Source organism: Dendrobates tinctorius, unplaced genomic scaffold (assembly GCF_039654945.1).
Source record: "Dendrobates tinctorius isolate UK_male_01 unplaced genomic scaffold, ASM3965494v1 ptg000070l, whole genome shotgun sequence".
Taxonomy (NCBI): domain Eukaryota; kingdom Metazoa; phylum Chordata; class Amphibia; order Anura; family Dendrobatidae; genus Dendrobates; species Dendrobates tinctorius.
In genome coordinates this window covers 29,811,470-29,832,500 of record NW_027361738.1, presented here as the reverse complement: position 1 = coordinate 29,832,500, position 21,031 = coordinate 29,811,470, and the positions used below count along the sequence as shown (strand labels likewise).

The window sequence follows — 21,031 nt, the reverse complement described above, 5'->3', positions numbered from 1 at the left end:
GTAGGTATCCCTCCCCCCTGCCATAGGAGCCTTGGTGACATTCTATTTTTGTCTACATGAACTCTGCTCCCAGGCTATAACTAATAAACGTAACCCCTGTTATATACATATAAGCGCAACAGGAGGATTTCTGGACTGTATAATTTCAGCTACACTGGGATACTTCGTGGTTCTTAAACATGAATCGGTCTAGGGGTTCGACGGCAGCAGAAAAATTGAAGGAATTTGTCAGACCTGACCCCTCTGAGAGCGCACGCTATTTACGGAACACCTCACAATCTCAACGTAAAAATCGTCCCTCAGAGGGTGGAGAGGAGATTGAACAGGAAGAAATGACCCTTAAACAGGCATCTGAACAGCTGATGCAGGCTATCTCCCTCACCAGGACATCCCTGACGGAGAAAATAGAGGATGTCTACACTGAGGTTGGGGAGACTCCGTCACGATATGCAGGCCATGAGGGGGCGCATCACGGAGGTGGAGACAAGAGTGTCCCAGGTGGAAGACACCATTACACCTATGGAGGCTAAGCTAACTAAGGTAGCGGGATCTATGAACGCCTGGAGGCAAAAGGCAGATGACCTAGAAAACAGAATGCATCGGAACAACATCCGTGTCATCTGTCTGCCTGAACGCTCTGAAGGTCAACACCCTGAGCAATTCCTAGAAGGCTGGCTTAAGACTTCTCTGGGAGATGAATTCTCCTCGGTGTTCGCTGTTGAGAGAGCCCACAGAGTTCCCACCAAACCTCTACCTCCGGGGGCCCCGCCTAGACCCTTCCTGGTGCGTCTCCTCAACTGTAAGGATAGAGACACCATTCTGCTCCTTGCACGACAAAAGAGCCCCATCAAGTTCAACGACGCCGTGATTTGAATCTTCCCAGATTTCTCCGTGGAACTCCAGAAGCAGCGTGCGCAATTTATCGACATCAAGAAGCGGCTCAGGGAAAGGAACATTATATATTCCATGATTTATCCAGCTTGGCTTCGGGTTGTCCACGGGGGTTCCTCCGTGTTTTTCATGGATCCGGCGGAGGCTGCCGAGTGGCTGCGGTCCCATAGAGGGTCCCCTGCAAAGGAGTCCTAGAGTACCTATTTTCATCTGGATCCTCTGATTGCGGGCTTAATCGGAGCTCTCCTGGCGGACACCCAGAGATCTACAATACCGGACACTGTGTTCAGTGATGGTATCCCCTTGTTTGTTTTTTGATAGAGGAGCGGGACTTTGCTCCTATGTTACTAGGGTTATATTTTGTCTTTTTTCCAAAAGCTTTAGTTTTAGCTTTCAGTGTTACTTAGGTAGAGGTTGCAGCCAATGGAAATCCTATTATTTGTGTGATGTCTCTGAGTTCTACTTAGGAACCGATACGCAACATACCCAGATAAGTGGAGATGGGATCTGAATTAATCTGCATGACGTGGAATGTGAGGGGTATCAAAGCCCCCAGGAAAAAGATTAAAGTATTTTCACAAATTAGGCACTATCACCCTCATATTGTGGCTGTGGTCGAGACCCACTTGACCAGGGATACTGCTCGGAGTGTACAAAAACCATGGGTTCAATGGTCTATACACGCATTTCACACCAGTTACTTTAGGGGGGTCTCATTATTAATACACAAAGACGTTAGATGGGAGGCCCGGAGAGACTCTGAAGGGCGCTTCATATTTGTGTATGCACTGATCAATTCTAGGAAATATGTTGTTCTGTGTGTTTATAATCCCCCTCCAGCTGGTACGGCGATTCTCCAAAAAGCATTGTTTTGCTTTAAACTATCCAGACGCAGATGTTATTTGTATGGGGGATTTTAATTTGGTTATGAATAATTGCCTCGATAGATTGAGACTGGATGACGGGACACAGGGTGGGACCCCGGCAGTAACTACATCCCAATTATCACAGTTTATAGAAGGTAGTGGATGGTTGGACCTATGGAGGACACGTCACCCAGAAACAAGAGAGTATACTTGCCATTCTTCCACTAGGCGTTCCTTATCTCGTATAGATTACATTTTTGGATCTAGTGGTCTGGCGATGTGGGTGGATAGTATTGAACATGGAAGTAGAGGGATTTCAGACCATAGCCCAATCATTCTTAAGCTCAGGTTTGGCCCGCCGGGTGGTAGGATAACATGGAAATTAAACCCTTTCTGGCTGAAATTGATCAAGTCACCTGACAGAACAATTGACCAATTACATGTTTTCGTGTCCTCCCACCCCGAACCCTGGAATGTTAATTTATTTTGGGACACCCTTAAGGCGTACTTGAGGGGCTGCCTATCTTCGACAATCTCCTGCATCAAACGGGTGACGTCGGGGGAGGATGATGAAATAGAGCAACGATTGAAGGATTCAGAGGCTGCTTACATATCTAATCAAACTAGTGGTAATAGAGTGGAATGGCTAACTGCCCAAAGATTATACACTCAACATATGGACTCCAAGTCCAAACGTAAATTATTTTTTACTTGCCAGTCCTACTTTGAGCTAGGGAACCAGTCTAGCAAATTTCTGGCCTATTTGGTGCGGCAGCACAATACAACTAACACAATATTACAGATCCGCAGCTCAGATGGTACAGTGGTGTCCTCGACGGAAGAAATAATGGGATGTTTCCATGATTATTATAGCTCACTGTACAGTTCAAAAAATTTTCATTGGTAACCAGGGGTGTCTAGACTATCAGATATAACGTTTCCCACGCTAAGTGCCTCTCAGCGGGCCTTTATGGACGCTGAGTTCACTCTGGAAGAGATAGAAGATGCCATGAGGGATATGGCCTCTAGGAAAGCCCCTGGGCCGGATGGGTTTGCTATTGAGCTGTACAGGAAATATCGGGAGATTTTAGCGCCACTTTTGTTGTCGGTGTTCCAGGAGATTGGGGGGGGGGTCATGCCGGAGTCCTTCTATGAGGCTAATATAATAGTGCTTAAGAAGGAAGGGAAGGACCCTCTGGACTGTGGATCTTATCGCCCCATATCTTTAGTAAATGTGGATTACAAAATTTTTACGAAGATCTTGGCAACTAGGCTAAATTCAATTATTTTGGAACTTGTACATCCTGACCAGACCGGCTTTATGCCTGGGAAGAGCACCTCCATTAATATTAGACGGGTTCAATCAGTGGTTCAATATAGCTCCCTGATGCCGGACAATAGATGGGCATTGGCATCGTTGGATGCGGCCAAGGCCTTTGATTCCCTTGAGTGGCCTTTCCTCAACGCATGCTTGCAGAAATACGGTTTTGGAAATAGATTTTTAAAATGGGTTAATACATTATATATGAAAGCTAAAGCCCGTGTCATTGTAAATGGTTCCATTTCCGAGTCTTTTTCTTTGCACATGGGGACTCGTAAGGGGTGTCCCCTTTCCCCGGCCCTCTTTGCTCTTGCAATAGAGGCTTTGGCAATTCGCATGAGAATTTCTAATATTATGGGTATAGAGATAGCAGATCGGGTGGATACCATAGGCCTATATGCCGATGATATGATAATATTTATGGATAGAGTGGAGGAGATGTTGACGGGGGTGATTGCCACTATAAATTAATTCAGTAGATATTCCAGCCTGTATATAAATTGGGAGAAGTCTTCTCTGATGCCTCTTTCTCATGCCCCGATGCCGCGACTCGAGAATCTCTCCTTGTTGCCTATTGTACCACATTTTAAATATTTGGGTGTTCATATTTCTCAATCTAGCACACTTGATCTACAACTTAATATATATCCATTATTAGAGATGGTTAAAGTCAAATTTGCGATTTGGAGTAAACTCCCGCTGTCTGTAGCTGGACGCATTAATCTAATTAAAATGATACTACTCCCTAAGATCAGCTATTTTCTCCAACATAGTGCTGTGGTGGTGCCTAAGTCTTTTTTCACTAACTTAAATTCCCAAATTACATCTTTCATATGGGTGAAAACTAGGCCAAAACTTAAGCTAACCACCGTACAAAGGCCAAAAAAGGGGGGGGGTGGTGCTACCGGATTTTTTTTATATTATCTGGCGGGACAGGCAAGAGCTATAAATAAGTGGATGCCTGGTAATCATCTTCCTAATTCTGAGAGCCATTTGCTTCATGCCGCACGTTCTGATTGCCCGCTAGGGTTCTTGGAGATGGAAAAAGTAAAAGTCCCACGTCTGCTACCCATGCTTCGTCTGGCAAGACTAGTTTGGAGACAGATTAAGAGGGTGGTTGGATTTAGTGACATCATAGCTGGAATGCCCTTATGGAATAACAGTTATTTTCCGACACTGCTGGCCCACCCATCTGCTGAATTCTGGCCTCAGTGCAGTGTCTCTACGATAGGGGATATATATGAATGCGGTACACTATTATCTTTTGAACAATTACAAGCTAAGTGCAATGTCCTGAGGTCACAATTCTTCCGATATTTGCAATTAAGATCGGCCCTTCAATCGCACATGAGATATGTTGATATGAATGGTGCCATCTCATCTCTACCCTTGATAGGCATTCTTAAATCACAGGGTCCACAGGGTCTCATCTCCTCTCTGTACACACACATGCTATCGGTGGGGACGGAATCTGCCGTATGCTTGGTTAGGGGGAAATGGGAAAGGCTCATCCCTGACACACGGGGGGGGGGGGAGGAGTGGGAGGAAATTCTGGAGTCACCAATTAAGGTGTCTCCGTCAATTAACAATAGAATGATACAACTTTATATCATAAGCCAATCATATTTGACTCCGACTCGACTTTTTAAGATGGGCCGTTTCCAATCTTCGGAGTGTCTGAGATGCCATGCATCCGTTGCAGATTTTATCCACATGATTTGGCAATGTCCGATTATAGTACACTACTGGAAAGAGGTGACGTCATTATTAACCTCCCTGGCACAGATTCCTGTTCCCCTTGAGCCATTGGTTTGTCTGTTTGGGGTGTGGGATGATGAGACATGGGGACATTATACGGGGATTTTCTTAAGGGAGACATTGTTCATGGCACGGAAGGTGTTGGCACTGCGGGGGATGGGGGGTTCGGATCCCTCCCTTAGGGCCTGGATAGAACTGGTGAACTCGATTATCCCATATGAGCGTACGCTTTACCAAAACAGAGGGTGCCCCGGTAAATTTGAGAAGATATGGGAGAGGTGGAACTCTTCTCACCTCACGTTGTAGGACGGAGATATCGCATGATAAAGAGCTAAATATATAGACACAGGCTGCAAATAGTTGTTTTGTTGTAGTAGTAATGTTTTAGAAGTAGGCAGGCTTTATTATTTGAATAATAATACACAGTCTAATATAAGGCAATTGACAGTATGTTTTATTCAATGCACAGTTGGTATACACACGCTGCTTGACATTGTTGCTCTGTGATATGAATGTGTGTTACATGATATTTTCATTGCTGTCGGTTTGCATACTGTATACCCTGCCTTTGGTTCAATAAAAGAATTAAAAAAACAAAAACAAATAAGCAATAAGTGCATGAGACTTCAGGATTCTCATTCACTTTATGACAAATCTGTGCAGAAAAAAAGCGACAACTCTGCAGCGTGTGCACAGACCCTTACTATTTTGACTATTTACATCAGTTCCCTTTTACGTCCACAGGAGGCCATGGCTGAAACATTTTACCTGTCAAACATTGTCCCCCAAAACTATAAAAACAACGCCGGCTTCTGGAATCCGTAAGGTCCATGGTCAACAGGGATTTACTTTACAATCTGAAATGCAGATGCAGTCCTGCCTCATGTTCAAAGATTAAAGGGGTTGTCAATAGCAAAAATCACCTCCTTACCACCCGGACTCCACATCTCAGTGATTTTTGGAGCTGTCTTCCAGAGGTTATGTGACATGACAATTGGCTCCAGCCTTCATCGTGGCATCAGACAAAATGGCTTCACCTGACTGAAGGCTGCAGCTGATCGGTGTGGCAGTCTGCAACGCTCCTGTGACACCAGTGTCCTCTATCAAAAGACTCGGGTTATACCAGCGATTAAAAATTGCTGGAATAACCTCCATCCGACAAGTGTGTGTAAATATATAGAAATATATTTTTTATTTTTTTTAAATCTGGTGTCCTTTAGCACTTAATGAGAGGCTGTTCAGTAATGGACAATCCTTTTAACATATCGTGGTCTTTCCTGGACCACTGCAGTTTGAACCCACATTGAGCCTTCAATGTCACAAACACAAAGATATGACGAGACATGGCGCCTTCTACAGCCTTCCTTCCTTTCTGGCTCCTTCTTACCGGAACCATTTTGCCCAGAAAACAATATTGGCAAAATGGTTTTGGTAAGCAGGAGCTGGAAAGACATGTACCGGCGCATGCGCAGTTAGGTTTTAGGCTCGGCCTGCAGTAGAGAAGAGGAAAGTGCGTTTGTGCGATCCGGCAATGTCCCTGCTCAGGCGCGAGATTTCATTCAGCTATGTGGATGACACAGGACACGTCATCCACATCAATCAAAGCTGGAAGACGGCTTTTAGCAGGGGAGAGGAGGGACAGGCCCCGCTGTAATGACACCCCTGGGACCGGACCGTCCTAATTTGTATACCTTGCTGGAGCACTTCAGTAGTTTTTTTTGGAGATATAAGGGGGAGTCAGGACATAGTATACAACTTTCTGTAATGCAGCACAGGCGCTGAGGAAGGTGGTGGTATACCGCTGAGCTGTAGTTCCCCTCTGGCGTCACTCTGTAGAGAGTACAACATTTTCAGGATCGGTGAGGGGCCCATAGGTCAGACCTCCACCGATCATAAAGTAACATGCCATCACTTTATGGGATGGGAATACCCCATCTCATCAATGTCATTATTCACGGTGATTTCATACTCTGTCCTGGATGGCATCTATTTGTATGGTGACACCCCTCTGCTTCTGGATTACTATGTAACTAGGTAAATTTCCTATTCACAGGTCTAGGAGAACAGTATCTGGAGCTTCAGATACAGATATGTAGAAATATCTGCAAAGAATGACATAACCGAAGGCGGCTTGAGGTGGACATGTTCTCCGGGGACAGTCATCAGCCAGGCCATTGCATGTGTAGTGTAATGAGATCAGTCCTACAATGGAGTAATGGCGGCTCATTTTTCTCATTGCTTGAAATCTTTATCCAGGTTTGAAATGTATTGTCGAGACCTGACACAGCGATTCGATGATGTCTGGATTGTGAGCGCCCCCTGCTGTTACCCGTGCAGAATGAGGACGGCAAGAAAAGTGTCACTTATCAGGTGAGCCGCTGTTTACCACCACATGTTCATGTAGTGACTTCAGAGATGACCGGTCGGCCGCCGTGTTCTAGAAAACAATGAGCCTCCTTCAGTCTGGCGATCTTTGCTTTCTGCTCCTGCCTGATTGTGTTGAGAAGCGTTCAGTCGTGAAATGAAGTTCCTCTTATCGGCAGCCTCCGATCCACTAAATTTCTTAGTTCAGGGTGAAAGACACCGCACATTCTCATTAAGAGCTACCTGTTTGCTCAGTAACCAGGGTGAGATTCTAATTTGATAAATTATAAATTCAGAATTTAAATGAGGAGCTATGGGCATAATATGCAATAAAAGGCTTCGTGGGGCAGCGAATGGCAGGTTTGCAACACCTCCATGGCATGATCATTGGCATCATGGGTGATTCTGGGCAAATATTCTTTGTCGTTTTTGCACCTATGTGTGTTTTGTGCCAGCAATCAGCCGTAATCGTAATCTGGGGGGGCTTACTTGGTATAATATCCAAAACCAGGGTAAATGCTTGGACCTGCTGCCCTCATCACTGCTGTTAGTGCAAATACAGTTAGGTCCATATATATTTGGACAGAGACAACATTTTTCTAATTTTGGTTCTAGACATTACCACAATAAATTTTAAACAAAACAATTCAGAAGCAGTTGAAGTTCAGACTTTCAGCTTTCATTTGAGGGTATCCACATTCAAATTGGATGAAGGGTTCAGGAGTTTCAGCTCCTTAACATGTGCCACCCTGTTTTTAAAGGGACCAAAAGTAATTGGACAGATTAAATAATTGTAAATAAAATGTTCATTTCTGGTACTTGGTTGAAAACCCTTTGTTGGTAATGACTGCCTGAAGTCTTGAACTCATGGACATCACCAGACGCTGTGTTTCCTCCTTTTTGATGCTCTGTCAGGCCTTCACTGCGGTGGTTTTCAGTTGCTGTTTGTTTGTGGGCCTTTCTGTCTGAAGTTTAGTCTTTAACAAGTGAAATGCATGCTCAATTGGGTTGAGATCAGGTGACTGACTTGGCCATTCAAGAATATTCCACTTCTTTGCTTTAATAAACTTCTAGGTTGCTTTGGCTTTTTTGTTTTGGGTCATTGTCCATCTGTAGTATGAAACGACGACCTACCAGTTTGGCTGCATTTGGCTGGAGCACACAGTATGGCTCTGAATACCTCAGAATTCATTCGGCTGCTTCTGTTCTGTGTCACATCATCAATAAACACTAGTGACCCAGTGCCACTGGCAGCCATGCATGCCCAAGCCATCACACTGCCCCCGCCATGTTTTACAGATGATGTGGTATGCTTTGGATCATGAGCTGTACCTCGCCTTCACCATACTTTTTTCTTTCCATCATTCTGGTAGAGGTTGATCTTGGTTTCATCTGTCCAAAGAATATTCTTCCAGAACTGTGCTGGATTTTTTAGATGTTTTTTTAGCAAAGTCCAGTCTAGCCTTTTGATTCTTGATGCTTATGAGTGGCTTGCGACGTGCAGTGAACCCTCTGTATTGACTTTCATGCAGTCTTCTCTTTATGGTAGATTTGGATATTGATACGCCTACCTCCTGGAGAGTGTTGTTCACTTGGTTGGCTGTTGTGAAGGGGTTTCTCTTCACCATGTAGATTATTCTGCGATCATCCACCACTGTTGTCTTCCGTGGGCACCCAGGTCTTTTTGCATTGATGAGTTCACCAGTGCTTTCTTTCTTTCTCAGGATGTACCAAACTGTAGATTTTGCCACTCCTAATGTTGTAGCAATTTCTCAGATGTTTTCTTTTCTGTTTTTGCAGCTTAAGGATGGCGTGTTTCACCTGCATGGAGAGCTCCTTTGACTGCATGTTTCCTTCACAGCAAAACCTTCCAAATGCAAGCACCACACCTCAAATCAACTCCAGGCCTTTTATCTGCTTAATTGAGTATGATATAACGAAGGGATTGCCCACACCTGTCCATGAAATAGCCTTGGAGTCAATTGTCCAATTATTTTTGGTCCCTTTAAAAACAGGGTGGCACATGTTAAGGAGCTGAAACTCCTAAACCCTTCATCCAATTTAATATGGATACCCTCAAATGAAAGCTGAAAGTCTGAACTTCAACTGCATCTGAATTGTTTTGTTTAAAATTCATTGTGGTAATGTCTAGAACCAAAATTAAAAAAAATTTTGTCTCTGTCCAAATATATATGGACCTAACTGTACCAGTCTAGCTGGAACTGTTCCAAAGCGAATGCTTTGTATTTTGGTTACCACTCTGTTTTCAATGGTCAGTTTCAGGTCATTATTATTTTGCCAGCACTATAGAGTCTGGAACTTCCTTTTTTCCCTTACTAGAGTACACCCTTCTGACACTCTTACTTGGCTTCTTTTTTTTCCAGTGGGATACTCCAGTTCATTATCAGTCTGTCAGCACTATAGAGTCTGGAGCTTCCTTTATTAGAATACACAATTTTGATACTCTGTAACTTGGCTTCCACTTTTTTTTTCAGTAGGCTGCTCAATGTCATTATTATAATTCTGTGAGCACTATAAAATTCTGGTGCTTTGTAACTTTGCATCAAATTTTTTTCTAGTGGGCTGCCCCATTTCATTATCATTCTGTGGGCACTATAGAGGTTGGAACCGTGGTTTCAGGTCTCCCCATCCCTCCCCCTGGCTCCTGCTCGCTGCTCTCCTTTAATTGACGTAGGTGACTCCTTGATGCATCCACATTGCCTGGCGAAATCTTGATGTGAGGCATCATCCATGTCAGTTGAAGGAGGAGGGTGGTGAGAAGCAGCCGAGGAAGAGGGTAGTGAGCAGCCGCCGGGGCGGAGGGCGGCGAGCAGCCGCCGGGGCGGAGGACGGCGAGCAGCCGCCGGGACGGAGGGCGGCGAGCAGCAGCCGGGGATGAGGGCGGCGAGCAGCAGCCGGGGATGAGGGCGGCGAGCAGCAGCCGGGGATGAGGGCGGCGAGCAGCAGCCGGGGATGAGGGCGGCGAGCAGCAGCCGGGGAGGAGGAAGGCGAGCAGCAGCCGGGGAAGAGGGCGGCGAGCAGCAGCCGGGAAAGAGGGCGGCGAGCAGCAGATGGGGAAGAGGGCGGCGAGCAGCAGCCGGGAAAGAGGGAGGCGAGCAGCAGATGGGGAAGAGGGCGGTGAGCAGCAGCCGGGGAAGAGGGCGGTGAGCAGCAGCCGGGGAAGAGGGCGGTGAGCAGCAGCCGGGGAAGAGGGCGGTGAGCAGCAGCCGGGGAAGAGGGCGGCGAGCAGCAGCCGGGGAAGAGGGCGGCGAGCAGCAGCCGGGAGGGAGGGATCAAGAGGCCCTAAACCATGGCCATCGGACAGGACCGACCCGATTTCCATACAACGCGGGAGAACTTTAAAGGTTTTTTTGGAGTATACAGGGGGTATATAAGCATTTATGGAATGCAGCACAGACGCTAAGTAAAGTCATAGTTTTAGCTGTTATGACACTTCTGGTGACAGGTTCCCTTTCTGTTGCCACAGACCTGACATTAGGCGTTGGACGGACAGGTTAGTGAGAATGAATGCACCTTGTTGGTGGCACTTTTAAACAATCTAATTTGTAATAAAGGTATTTGCTGATTTTCTATTTATCCATTAATGCAGTCCCCGCTTCCCGGGACCCAATTGTCAGATAACAGTGAAATAAGTGGGCTGAAAGTTTATATTATTGGGGGCCAGTTGGCTCCCCAGGTATAGAGATGCCCACCGCAGCTTCTTTTGCTATTTGATGGCATTTTAATATTCGTTTTCCAAATCTTACAAGTCCTTAAAGTTTAAACTTTAATAGTGAAGATGGGTGGGGTGTTTGAGGGGCGATGTGGAAGTCTCCATGTAGGTGCACAGAGGCCTACTGCAATTTGTGGTGGTGCACTGTGATGTTTTTGGTGTAATGAAGATGTTCTTGCTCATTTTTTATTTCAGGTTATTGGCAGTGATGATGTAGCCATGCCCACACATCTGTACAAGGTGATCCTCGCCAGGAGGAAGCCCTCTGAGGAGACTCTAGCTGAAGGAGCTTTTATTGTTCCCAACGTCCCCATCAGCTTTCAGCATCAGTTGCCAGAATTTCAGGTCCCTCTTGAGACACTTGAGAAGTCATCTGGTCTTGTTTTCTTCCCTCAAGTGGACAAATCAAAAGAAGTGAAGAACATTTGTGAGGAGGACACCTGTAAGCTTATTAAACTAGAAGAGTTCAAACTATACATTGCAGGACGGAGCATGAAGAATGCAAGAAGCCTCCAGAAAGTGGAGAAGATCATGCTAGAATTGCGTGAGGCCAACATAAAGCCGGACTGGTATCTGTTAGAACTTTATGAACAGAAGAAGAATGAACTGGAGTCTTGTGAGACTGTTACTGTACGAGACGGAAGACAAGGGTAACAAGTCATAGCTGCATGTTACAGGGCCCATAATCACATGGAACCAAGTTCTATTTTTCTTTGCTCAGGAATCTGTAAAGGTGACCTTTAACAAGGAAAAATCCCTTTAAATGAGGACTTTTGTAAAGTACTTAAAAAAAAATATGGGGGGAATAAAGCATAGAAAAAAACGTTACATTTGTCATTATTCAGTGGGTCGGTCCGTGAGCCGGACCAAGAAGGCTTTGATCATTCCCTTCCGGACTCTTGAAGGGAGAGAAATCTTGCTGCCCGCTGAGTGTTCACTTTGTGCGGCTATGACTATTGATACCAGGCCATTATTACCAACTCATCAGGGATTATCAGATGTTTTCTTTTACTTGTCAAAGGATGGAAATACATGTATATATTTAAAGAAATCCATTAGCAGGCTTTCGCTATGTAATCTGAAGAAAGTATGAGGTAGGGTTAAAATGGGTAACTCATCGATGTGTCCCTTATGAGGCTGTGTGCTGTTGTTTACTTATAATGAAGGTTTTATCACGAGGACTTTATCACTGCTCAGACTGCAGCAGCAGGTGACACCAAGTTCGACTCCGCCCCTCCTGTGATAAGCAGCTCACTGTCTATAGATAATGTACATAGCTGTGGTGTGGCCCGTGGCAGCTTTTCAGCTCTTCTATTGTATATGCTGTATCTAAGAACTCTGTGTCACATCTCCCACAGTAAACTAAGTGACACATCGCTGGAATCTGTCTTTTCCTACTTTTGTGCTGCTGTCAGATGAGGTAGCAAAAACCTGGTGACAGATTGATGACAGATTCCCTTTGATGTTAGATTTACATGGTGTTTGTCACTCCCCTGCTGCTGCCGCAGTCCCCGCCGGCTCCCTCACCGCCGCTCCAGCCGTCCCACTTACTCCCGGCTCCCACACCGCTGCCGCGCCCGCCTCGGTCCTCACCGCAGCTCTCAGCTCCACGGCGCACTCACCCAGCACGCGCTCCCGCTCAGTCCCCTGCTCTCTGTCGGGCGCGCTCCCCTGCCTGGCTTCCTGCTCCTCGGACGTGCGCCCACACTGTGCTCAGGAGCGTTCACGTGCTCCATTCCCCCTGCAGGTGCGCGCCCTCCTCTTCTCTCTGCTCTGGCAGGAGGTCATGACCCGGAAGTTCCAGGCACACTCCCTATATCAGGCCGCCTCTTCCTCCTGGCGGTGCCTGATGATCACTTGTGCCTAGCTAGTGGTTCTGGCCCCTCGTCCCTCCATTCGTTTCTCTGCCTACAGCTCCCGCTCTCCTGCCTATATCTTACCCGTGCTCTCCGCTGTTCTCTCTTCTAGGTCCTGGTACTCCGGGGCTCCACTCCACCCTGTGCTGTCTTCCAGTCTGTGTGCGGTCCCTGCCGCTTTGCCGTCATTCCAGTCCTGACCGCCATCTGTGCTCCTGTCCTGGGGAGATCCCCCACCAGCCTCTCCGACCTCCAGTCGTGACTCCTGTGTCCTTCCCAGGGTACCAGCTGCCGTGGTGCCGTAGTTACCCGCGGGCCTGCCCCTAACACTCCCTGTATAGGGGGTGGTCCACCTGGTCAGCTCGCCCGTGGGAGGTTCGTTGCCACGGTCCAGCGGGTCCACTCTGGGAGTTCTTCCTAAAATATCACAGAATCATCAGGCCATGGATCCCGCTGGTACCCCGACCCCAACCCAAAAGGAACTTTTGTTCCTCTGGGAAAATCAGGCGAGGATAATGTCATTCCTTAAATCCATGGAGTCCCGTCTCTCGTCGTTACAGGCTTCTGATCCGGGGAGTGCCTCTCTGATCACCGGTCTCCAGCAGGAGCTCGCCCAGCAACACGACACCCAGGCCCTCATTTTGAATTACATGGCCTCGGTGGATAACCGCCTGCTAGCTCTCCAGACCGCTGCTGCTGCTCCAGTTCAGGCGGCGGTACCGCATCCGTTACCTCGTTTGGCCAAACCCCCGGGCTACAGCCGAGATCCCAAGCTGTGTCGGGGGTTCCTTAATCAATGCCAGCTCCATTTTGAATTGTCGCCCCTGCAATATCCCACCGACCGAGCCAAAGTAGCCTTTGTGGTATCCCACTTAGAGGGTGAGGCACTGGCCAGGGTAAATCCTTTGTGGGAGCAAGACGATCCTTCAGTCTCTCAGCTTGCAACCTTCCTGGAGACTTTCCGTAAAGACTTCGACGAGCCCGGTTGCCTGGTCTCAACCACCGAGTCCTTATTCAATCTCCGCCAAGGTGCTCTCTCTGTGGGGCAGTACGCTATCCAGTTCCGTACGTTGTCCTCCGAGCTAGGATGGAACAACGAGGTGCTGGTAGGGGCTTTTTGGCGCGGCCTGTCTGCTCGAATTAAAGACGAGTTGGCTGGGAGAGACACACCTACGTCTTTGGATGACCTCATTTCCATGGCAACTCGTATCGACCTTCGTTTCCAGGAGCGCTCCCGCGAAGCCGCCAGGGAGAGAAGACCTCCTCGTTCAGTTCCCTCTACACGCAGCCCTTCTCGCCCGCGATTTTCCGCCGCGGCTTCTGCACCGGAGCCCATGCAGGTGGACCGACTCAAACCAGCGGAACAGCGTCGCCAGGAGAGACTCACGCACGGCCTTTGCCTCTATTGTGGCAGCGCCGCCCATCTCCTGCGTTCTTGTCCGGTAAGGCCGGGAAACGCCTCCGCCTAGGACAGGTAAGAGAGGCCTCCCTAGGTGTCAGTGACACCTCTCTACCCTTGACCCTCTCTGTTTTGTTGATCCTGGGTTCCAAACGTTTTTCTGAGGTGGCCTATATTGATTCAGGGGCAGCAGGGAACTTCATCCAACTCGAGGCGGTAGAAAGATTGCGGATACCTGTCAGGTCCTTGTAGTTTCCCCAGCAGTTAGCTTCTGTCGATGGTGCTCCCCTGCGCGAGACCGTTACCTTGGTCACCGAAGAGGTGGAGTTACAAATTGGAGCCTTGCACCGAGAGAAGATAGCCTTCTTCGTACTGCCTTCATTATCCCATACCTTGCTTTTAGGTCTTCCTTGGTTAAGGACACATGAACCTGTTCTGGATTGGCGATCTGGGGACATTCTTCGTTGGGGTCAGTCCTGCCATACTAAGTGCCTCCTTCCTGTGCAGCCTCCCAAGACTTCACCATCAGCCTCGGGACCATCCGGTCTGCCCTCAGCCTATTGGGCCTTCGCCGAAGTCTTCAACAAGAAGGAGGCAGAGAGTCTTCCCCCGCACCGGCCATATGACTGCCCGATCGATCTTGTTCCAGGTTCTACTCCACCCCAGGGGCGAATTTATCCTCTGAATCCCCTTGAGTCCCAAGCCATGACCGAATACGTTCAGGAAAATTTGGCCAGAGGCTTTATCCGGAAGTCGTCTTCACCCGCTGGAGTAGGTTTCTTCTTTGTCAAGAAGAAAGATGAATCTCTTCGTCCTTGTGTTGACTATCGGGGTCTTAATGAGATCACAATCAAGAACAAGTACCCACTTCCTCTCATTCCCGAGTTATTCGATCGGCTGCGAGGGGCGCGAATCTTTACCAAGCTAGATCTCCGTGGAGCCTACAATCTCATCCGTATTCCCTCCGGAGATGAATGGAAGACCGCTTTCAACACCAGGGATGGGCACTACGAATATCTGGTCATGCCCTTCGGTTTGTGCAACGCTCCCGCAGTATTCCAGGAATTTGTAAATGACATTTTTCGAGACCTTCTGTACTCCTGTGTGGTTGTGTATCTGGACGATATCCTCGTCTTCTCTCCTGACCTGTCCGCCCACAGGAGAAATGTCCGTCAAGTACTGTTGCGCCTCAGGGAGAACCGCCTGTATGCTAAGCTGGAGAAGTGCGCCTTTGAACAGTCCTCTCTTCCATTCTTAGTCTACATCATCTCCGACTCAGGCTTACGCATGGATCCAGAGAAAGTGTCAGCCGTGCTCAACTGGCCGCGTCCCCATGGCATTAAGGCAATTCAGCGGTTTCTTGGCTTCGCAAATTATTACCGGCAGTTCATCCCTCATTTTTCCTCCTTGACTGGTCCCATCTCCTCCTTGATCCGCAAGGGAGCTAATCCTCATGTTTGGCCATCCGAGGCCGAGAACGCCTTTTTGTCTCTGAAACAAGCCTTCGCCACGGCACCCGTGCTCCATCGCCCAGAGGCTAACAAACCCTTTGTCCTCGAGGTTGATGCTTCGGCTACTGGGGCCGGAGCAGTGCTTTCTCAGAAATCCCCCTCCGGTCGGCTTGTTTCGTGTGGTTTCTTTTCCAAGACATTCTCCACTTCGGAACGGAACTATTCCATTGGAGACAGGGAACTGCTTGCCATCAAGTTAGCCCTGGAGGAATGGAGGTACCTATTAGAGGGAGCTGTACATCTGTTTACAATCTACACGGACCATAAGAACCTAGCTTACCTTCGATCGGCACAGAGACTCAACCCACGGCAGGCCAGGTGGTCCCTGTTCTTCGGCCGATTCAATTTTGACCTGCACTTCCGTCCCGGTAACAAGAACCTCAAGGCTGACGCTTTGTCCAGGTCTTTCCTGTCTGCAAATGTTGAGGAAGAACCCACGCACATCTTGGATCCTTCCAGGCTCATCACGGTGGCACCTGTCGCGTTAGTTTCGCCACCTCCTGGTAAGACTTTTGTGCCCGAGAAGGACCGGAAACGGGTCTTACGCTGGGGGCATGCCTCCAAACTTGCAGGTCATGTCGGCCTTAAGAAGACGCTTGTCCTTGTGTCCCGCTACTACTGGTGGTCTACTCTTCTCCAAGATGTACGGAGTTTTGTCGCCTCCTGTCCGTCCTGTGCCAAAAACAAGGTTCCTAGGCAGCTGCCCTCCGGTCTTCTACATCCGCTTCCCGTTCCTTCGACTCCATGGCAACATGTTGCTATGGATTTTATTACCGATCTACCCAAGTCTGCAGGCTGCACCGTCATCCTTGTGGTGGTAGACAGATTCTACAAGATGTCCCACTTCATCTCTCTCCCTGGATTACCCTCAGCGCCTGACTTGGCGAGAGTTTTCATCCATCACATCTTCCGTCTCCATGGACTGCCCCAGCATATTGTTTCGGACAGAGGAGTCCAATTCACCTCTCGATTTTGGAGCGCCCTATGCCGATCTCTGGACATCACGCTCGACTTCTCCTAATCGTACCACCCACAGTCCAACGGTCAAGCAGAGCGGACTAACCAGAATTTGGTGAACTATCTCCGGCATTTTTCTAATGCCCACCAGAATGACTCGTCCGACTTACTCCCGTGGGCTGAATTCGCTTATAACAATCACGTCAGCAAATCTTCTGCCAAGTCACCTTTTTTTGTCGTCTACGGGCAACATCTGGTTGTACCTTTACCGGTTCCTCCTATCTCGGGTGTACCGGCGGCAGATCTTCTGTCTGGGGATTTCTCCAGGATCTGGCAGGAGACCAAGACCACTCTCGAGTTAGCTCGTGACAGGGTGAAAAGACACACAGACAAAAGGCGCTTGGACTCCCCACTATATCATCCGGGTGATAAGGTTTGGTTATCCTCCAAGTACATTCGCCTAAAGATCCCTTCGCGCAAACTGGGACCTCGGTACATTGGACCCTTTGAGGTCTTGGCTCGTATCAACGATGTCTCCTACAAACTGCGACTTCCCGCCTCGCTCTGCATCCCTAATTCCTTTCACGTATCCCTTCTAAAACCTGTCATCCTCAATCAGTTCCATGCCTCTGCTACCCATTCTCCTTTACCTGTCTCCGCTGACGATGTGTTTGAGGTTAAAGACATTTTAGCCATGAAGAAGCAAAGAGGGAGAACCTTTTTTCTAGTTGATTGGAAGGGTTTTGGTCCCGAGGAGAGATCCTGGGAGCCTCGGGAGAATATCCAGGCTCCCAGAATGTTGACTAAGTTTCTTTCCAGTCTGCGGATGGGGGCGCGTAGGGAGGGGGCTACTGTCACGCCCCTGCTGCGGCTGCTGCCGCGGTCCTCGCCAGCTCCCTCACCGCCGCTCCAGCCGTCCCACTCATTCCCGGCTCCCACACTGCTGCCGCGCCCGCCTCGGTCCTCACCGCAGCTCTCAGCTCCCCGGCACACTCACCCAGCACGCGCTCCCGCTCAGTCCCCTGCTCTCTGTCGGGCGCGCGCCCCTGCCTGGCTTCCTGCTCCTCGGACGCGCGCCCACACTGTGCTCAGGAGCGTTCACGCGCTCCATTCCCCCTGCAGGCGTGCACCCTCCTCTCTGCTCTGGGAGGAGGTAATGACCCGGAAGTTCCAGGGACACTCCCTATATCAGGCCGCCTCTTCCTCCTGGCGGTGCCTGATGATCACTTGTGCCTAGCTAGTGATTCTGGCCCCTCGTCCCTCCGTTCGTTCCTCTTCCTGCAGCTCCCGCTCTCCTGCCTATATCTTACCTGTGCTCTCCGCTGTTCTCTCTTCTAGGTCCTGGTACTCCGGGGCTCCACTCCGCCCTGTGCTGTCTTCCAGTCCGTGTCCGGTCCCTGTGTCCTCCAGTCCGTGTCTGGTCCCTGCCGCTTTGTCGTCATTCCAGTCCTGACCGCCATCTGTGCTCCTGTCCTGGGGAGATCCCCCGCCAGCCTCTCCGACCTCCAGTCGTGACTCCTGTGTCCTTCGCAGGGTACCAGCTGCCGTGGTGATAGCTACCCGTGGGACTGCCCCTAACACTCCCTGTATAGGGGGTGGTCCACCTGGTCATCTCGCCCGCGGGAGGTTCGTTGCCACGGTCCAGCGGGTCCACACCGGGAGTTCTTCCTAAAATATCACAGAGTTCAATATAAATTATTCTTATAGTTGGCACATACCTGAAAATATGTCTGCCTACATTCTTATGACTTATCCATAGGACCCTCTTCATGTAATGGAGGCCAACCAGAGCGTACTTTGGGCCAGTATACACAGTGGGGAAAATTAAGTATTTGATAGACTGCTGACTTTGCAAGTTTTCCAATTCCTGCAGCAAAACCTGATCTCCCTCATTTTTGCTGTGTTTCTGGCATGCTAGACTTGTTTCTTATGCATGCTGATAAAGTTTAGTGTTGAAAAAAAAGTTCTGTGCTATAGAATCAGGTTTTGGCACAAAAAAATCAGCAAAATCTGATACATTCATTTCAATGGGTGAAAAACGCTGAAAGTGACTTGCTCCATTGTGCAAAAAACCATGCAACACGCAAAATCCTGATGACAGAAAAAAACAATGTGTGTGCATGAGATTTCTGAAATCTCATAGAATTTGCTGATAGTGTAAAACGGAACTGAAAATTTGCATTAAAAAAAGCTGCAAAAATGCCTAGTGTGAACTTACCCTTAGAGGGGTGATCCCTTTCCTCGGTGGTCTTTCTTGATAGTACACACGTCTATACAGATGTATTTAAAACAATGGATGGAATCTCCAGCGCTGGACTTCAGTTAAAAATACATCATTTATTGTAAATTCTTAAAATAGAACAGAAAAAAGTATGGATAAGGACATACAGGCAGATGGGGTCTCTGGTGGTCTCCAACCAACGCGTTTTGCTTCAGTCAACACCCCTGATCAAGGTGACTCCGTGCGCAGGAGGATTATGGATCGCAACCGAGACTGGTGAGCTGACCTCCCTTCATTTTCCCTTTCCTTCTATAATTATTTAAAACAATGGAACAGGGGACATTCATTATAAGTGGAGGAAAATAATTCAGACATCAGTAAAGGAAAGGCTTCATTACAGTTGCAGTAGTTAGGCTATACAGCTAACTATCCAAGAAGGTAGCAGTGATAGATCCAATGCAGAGGGGCTGTCCAGGCATGTAATATCAATGACCTATCCTTATTGTCATAAATCTGATCTGCAGTACGTGGCATCGGCCATTACACATTAAGCAGAGCTGTGATTTCCAGCTCTGTTCAAAGTTTATATCCTGCCGAACCTGATCGCAGCTGATCGATTTGAAAACCGACATGATTATTATTAACATTCTTTACTATTGGTTTTCATTAAAAAATGACTATATTGATCCATACACTCTCCAGTGTGATGGTCAAACATGCAATACAGACTTATGTATTGTTACATGTCTCTTTTTTATAAAATTTGTAAAAGAAAAAAAAAGTTCCTTTCCTTGGTGCAGGTAAGCTTTACCACCTCTAGATGGCAATCCAAACTTCCTGATTGATTATTATAATATAATAATTATTTATTATTAAATCGCCATTTATTCCATGGCGCTTTACATGTGAGGAGGGGTATGCATAATAAATACAAGTACAGTAATCTTAAACAATACAAGTCACGACTAGTACTGGGGGAGAGAGGACCAGGGAATAGCGGGTGGACTGGTGGATTAGTCAGGCAGCAGAGTTTAGAATAGATTGGAGGGGTGCGAGAGTGTTAGAGGGGAGGCCACAGAGCAGGAGGTTGCAGTAGTCAAGGCGGGAGATGATGAGGGCATGCACTAGGGTTTTTGCAGATTCTTCGTTGAGGAATGTACGGATCCATGAAATATTTATGAGTTGAGGTCAGGAGGAAGTGGAAAGGGCTTGGATATGTGGCTTGAAAGAGTGATTAGTGTCAAGGATAACCCCAAGGCAGCGAGCATGTGGGACTGGGGAGAGTGTGCAGCCGTTTAATGGATAGGTCCGTGGGGGGGTTGCATGAGATCGGGGAAAGATGATGAATTCTCTTTTGTCCATATTAAGTTTTAGAAATCTAGAGGAGAAGGAGGATGAAATAGCGGACAGACACTGAGGGATTCTGGTTAGTAGGGAGGTGATATCTGGTCCAGAGATCTAGATGTGTGTCACCAGCATAGAGGTGATACTGAAAGCCGTGAAATTCTATGAGCTGTCCAAGGCCGAAGGTGTAAATGGAGAAGAGCAGGGGCCCTAGGACTGAACCTTGCTGGACTCAGGGGGCGAGGTGAGGAGGTGGTGTACGAGTGGGAGACGCTGAATGTTCGGTTGGTTAGGTATGATGTGATCTAAGATAGGGCCAAGTCTGTGAAACCAAGAGATGAGAGGGTTTGTAGTGATAGGGAATGGTTCACTGTCGTGAGTTCATTTTTCCCAGGAAGGTAGCGAGGCTGATTACCAAACACCTGGGCAGCTAGATGATGACTGGGTGGCTGGAATTGAGGACTGGATATAAGGCTGCCGACGCCCTTCTTCCTGGCTGGTGATTTTCCTGCTTGGAGACCAGTCTGATTCCTGCATCTCAAAGCTAAGTTTTTCTGCTCTTCTTTGTACTCTTCAGTTTTGTTTTTGTTTTGCCTTGTTTTTTGGGAGTTCTGCCATCCCCGGCCGGGGGTGAGCTGAACTCCATTTTTGTCTCTGATCTGTTGATATTTTGCTCTGTCTTCAGAATATACCTGAGTGCTGATATAGTCTTTTGAAGCCTAGCGACTTCAGGGCCTGTTTTTCTTATCAGTCGGTTGGCTCATTTTGATAGGGTTTTTGCGGATGGCAGACAGCAGCTTTCCTATCCTG

At 48.0% G+C, this 21,031-nt stretch overlaps 1 pseudogene; it reads left to right on the top strand.

Annotated features, from left to right (window-relative positions):
- Positions 1–12,316, top strand: part of LOC141095506 (nuclease EXOG, mitochondrial-like) — a 20,055-nt pseudogene extending 7,739 nt beyond the window's left edge.
- The last annotated feature ends 8,715 nt before the right edge of the window (positions 12,317–21,031 follow it).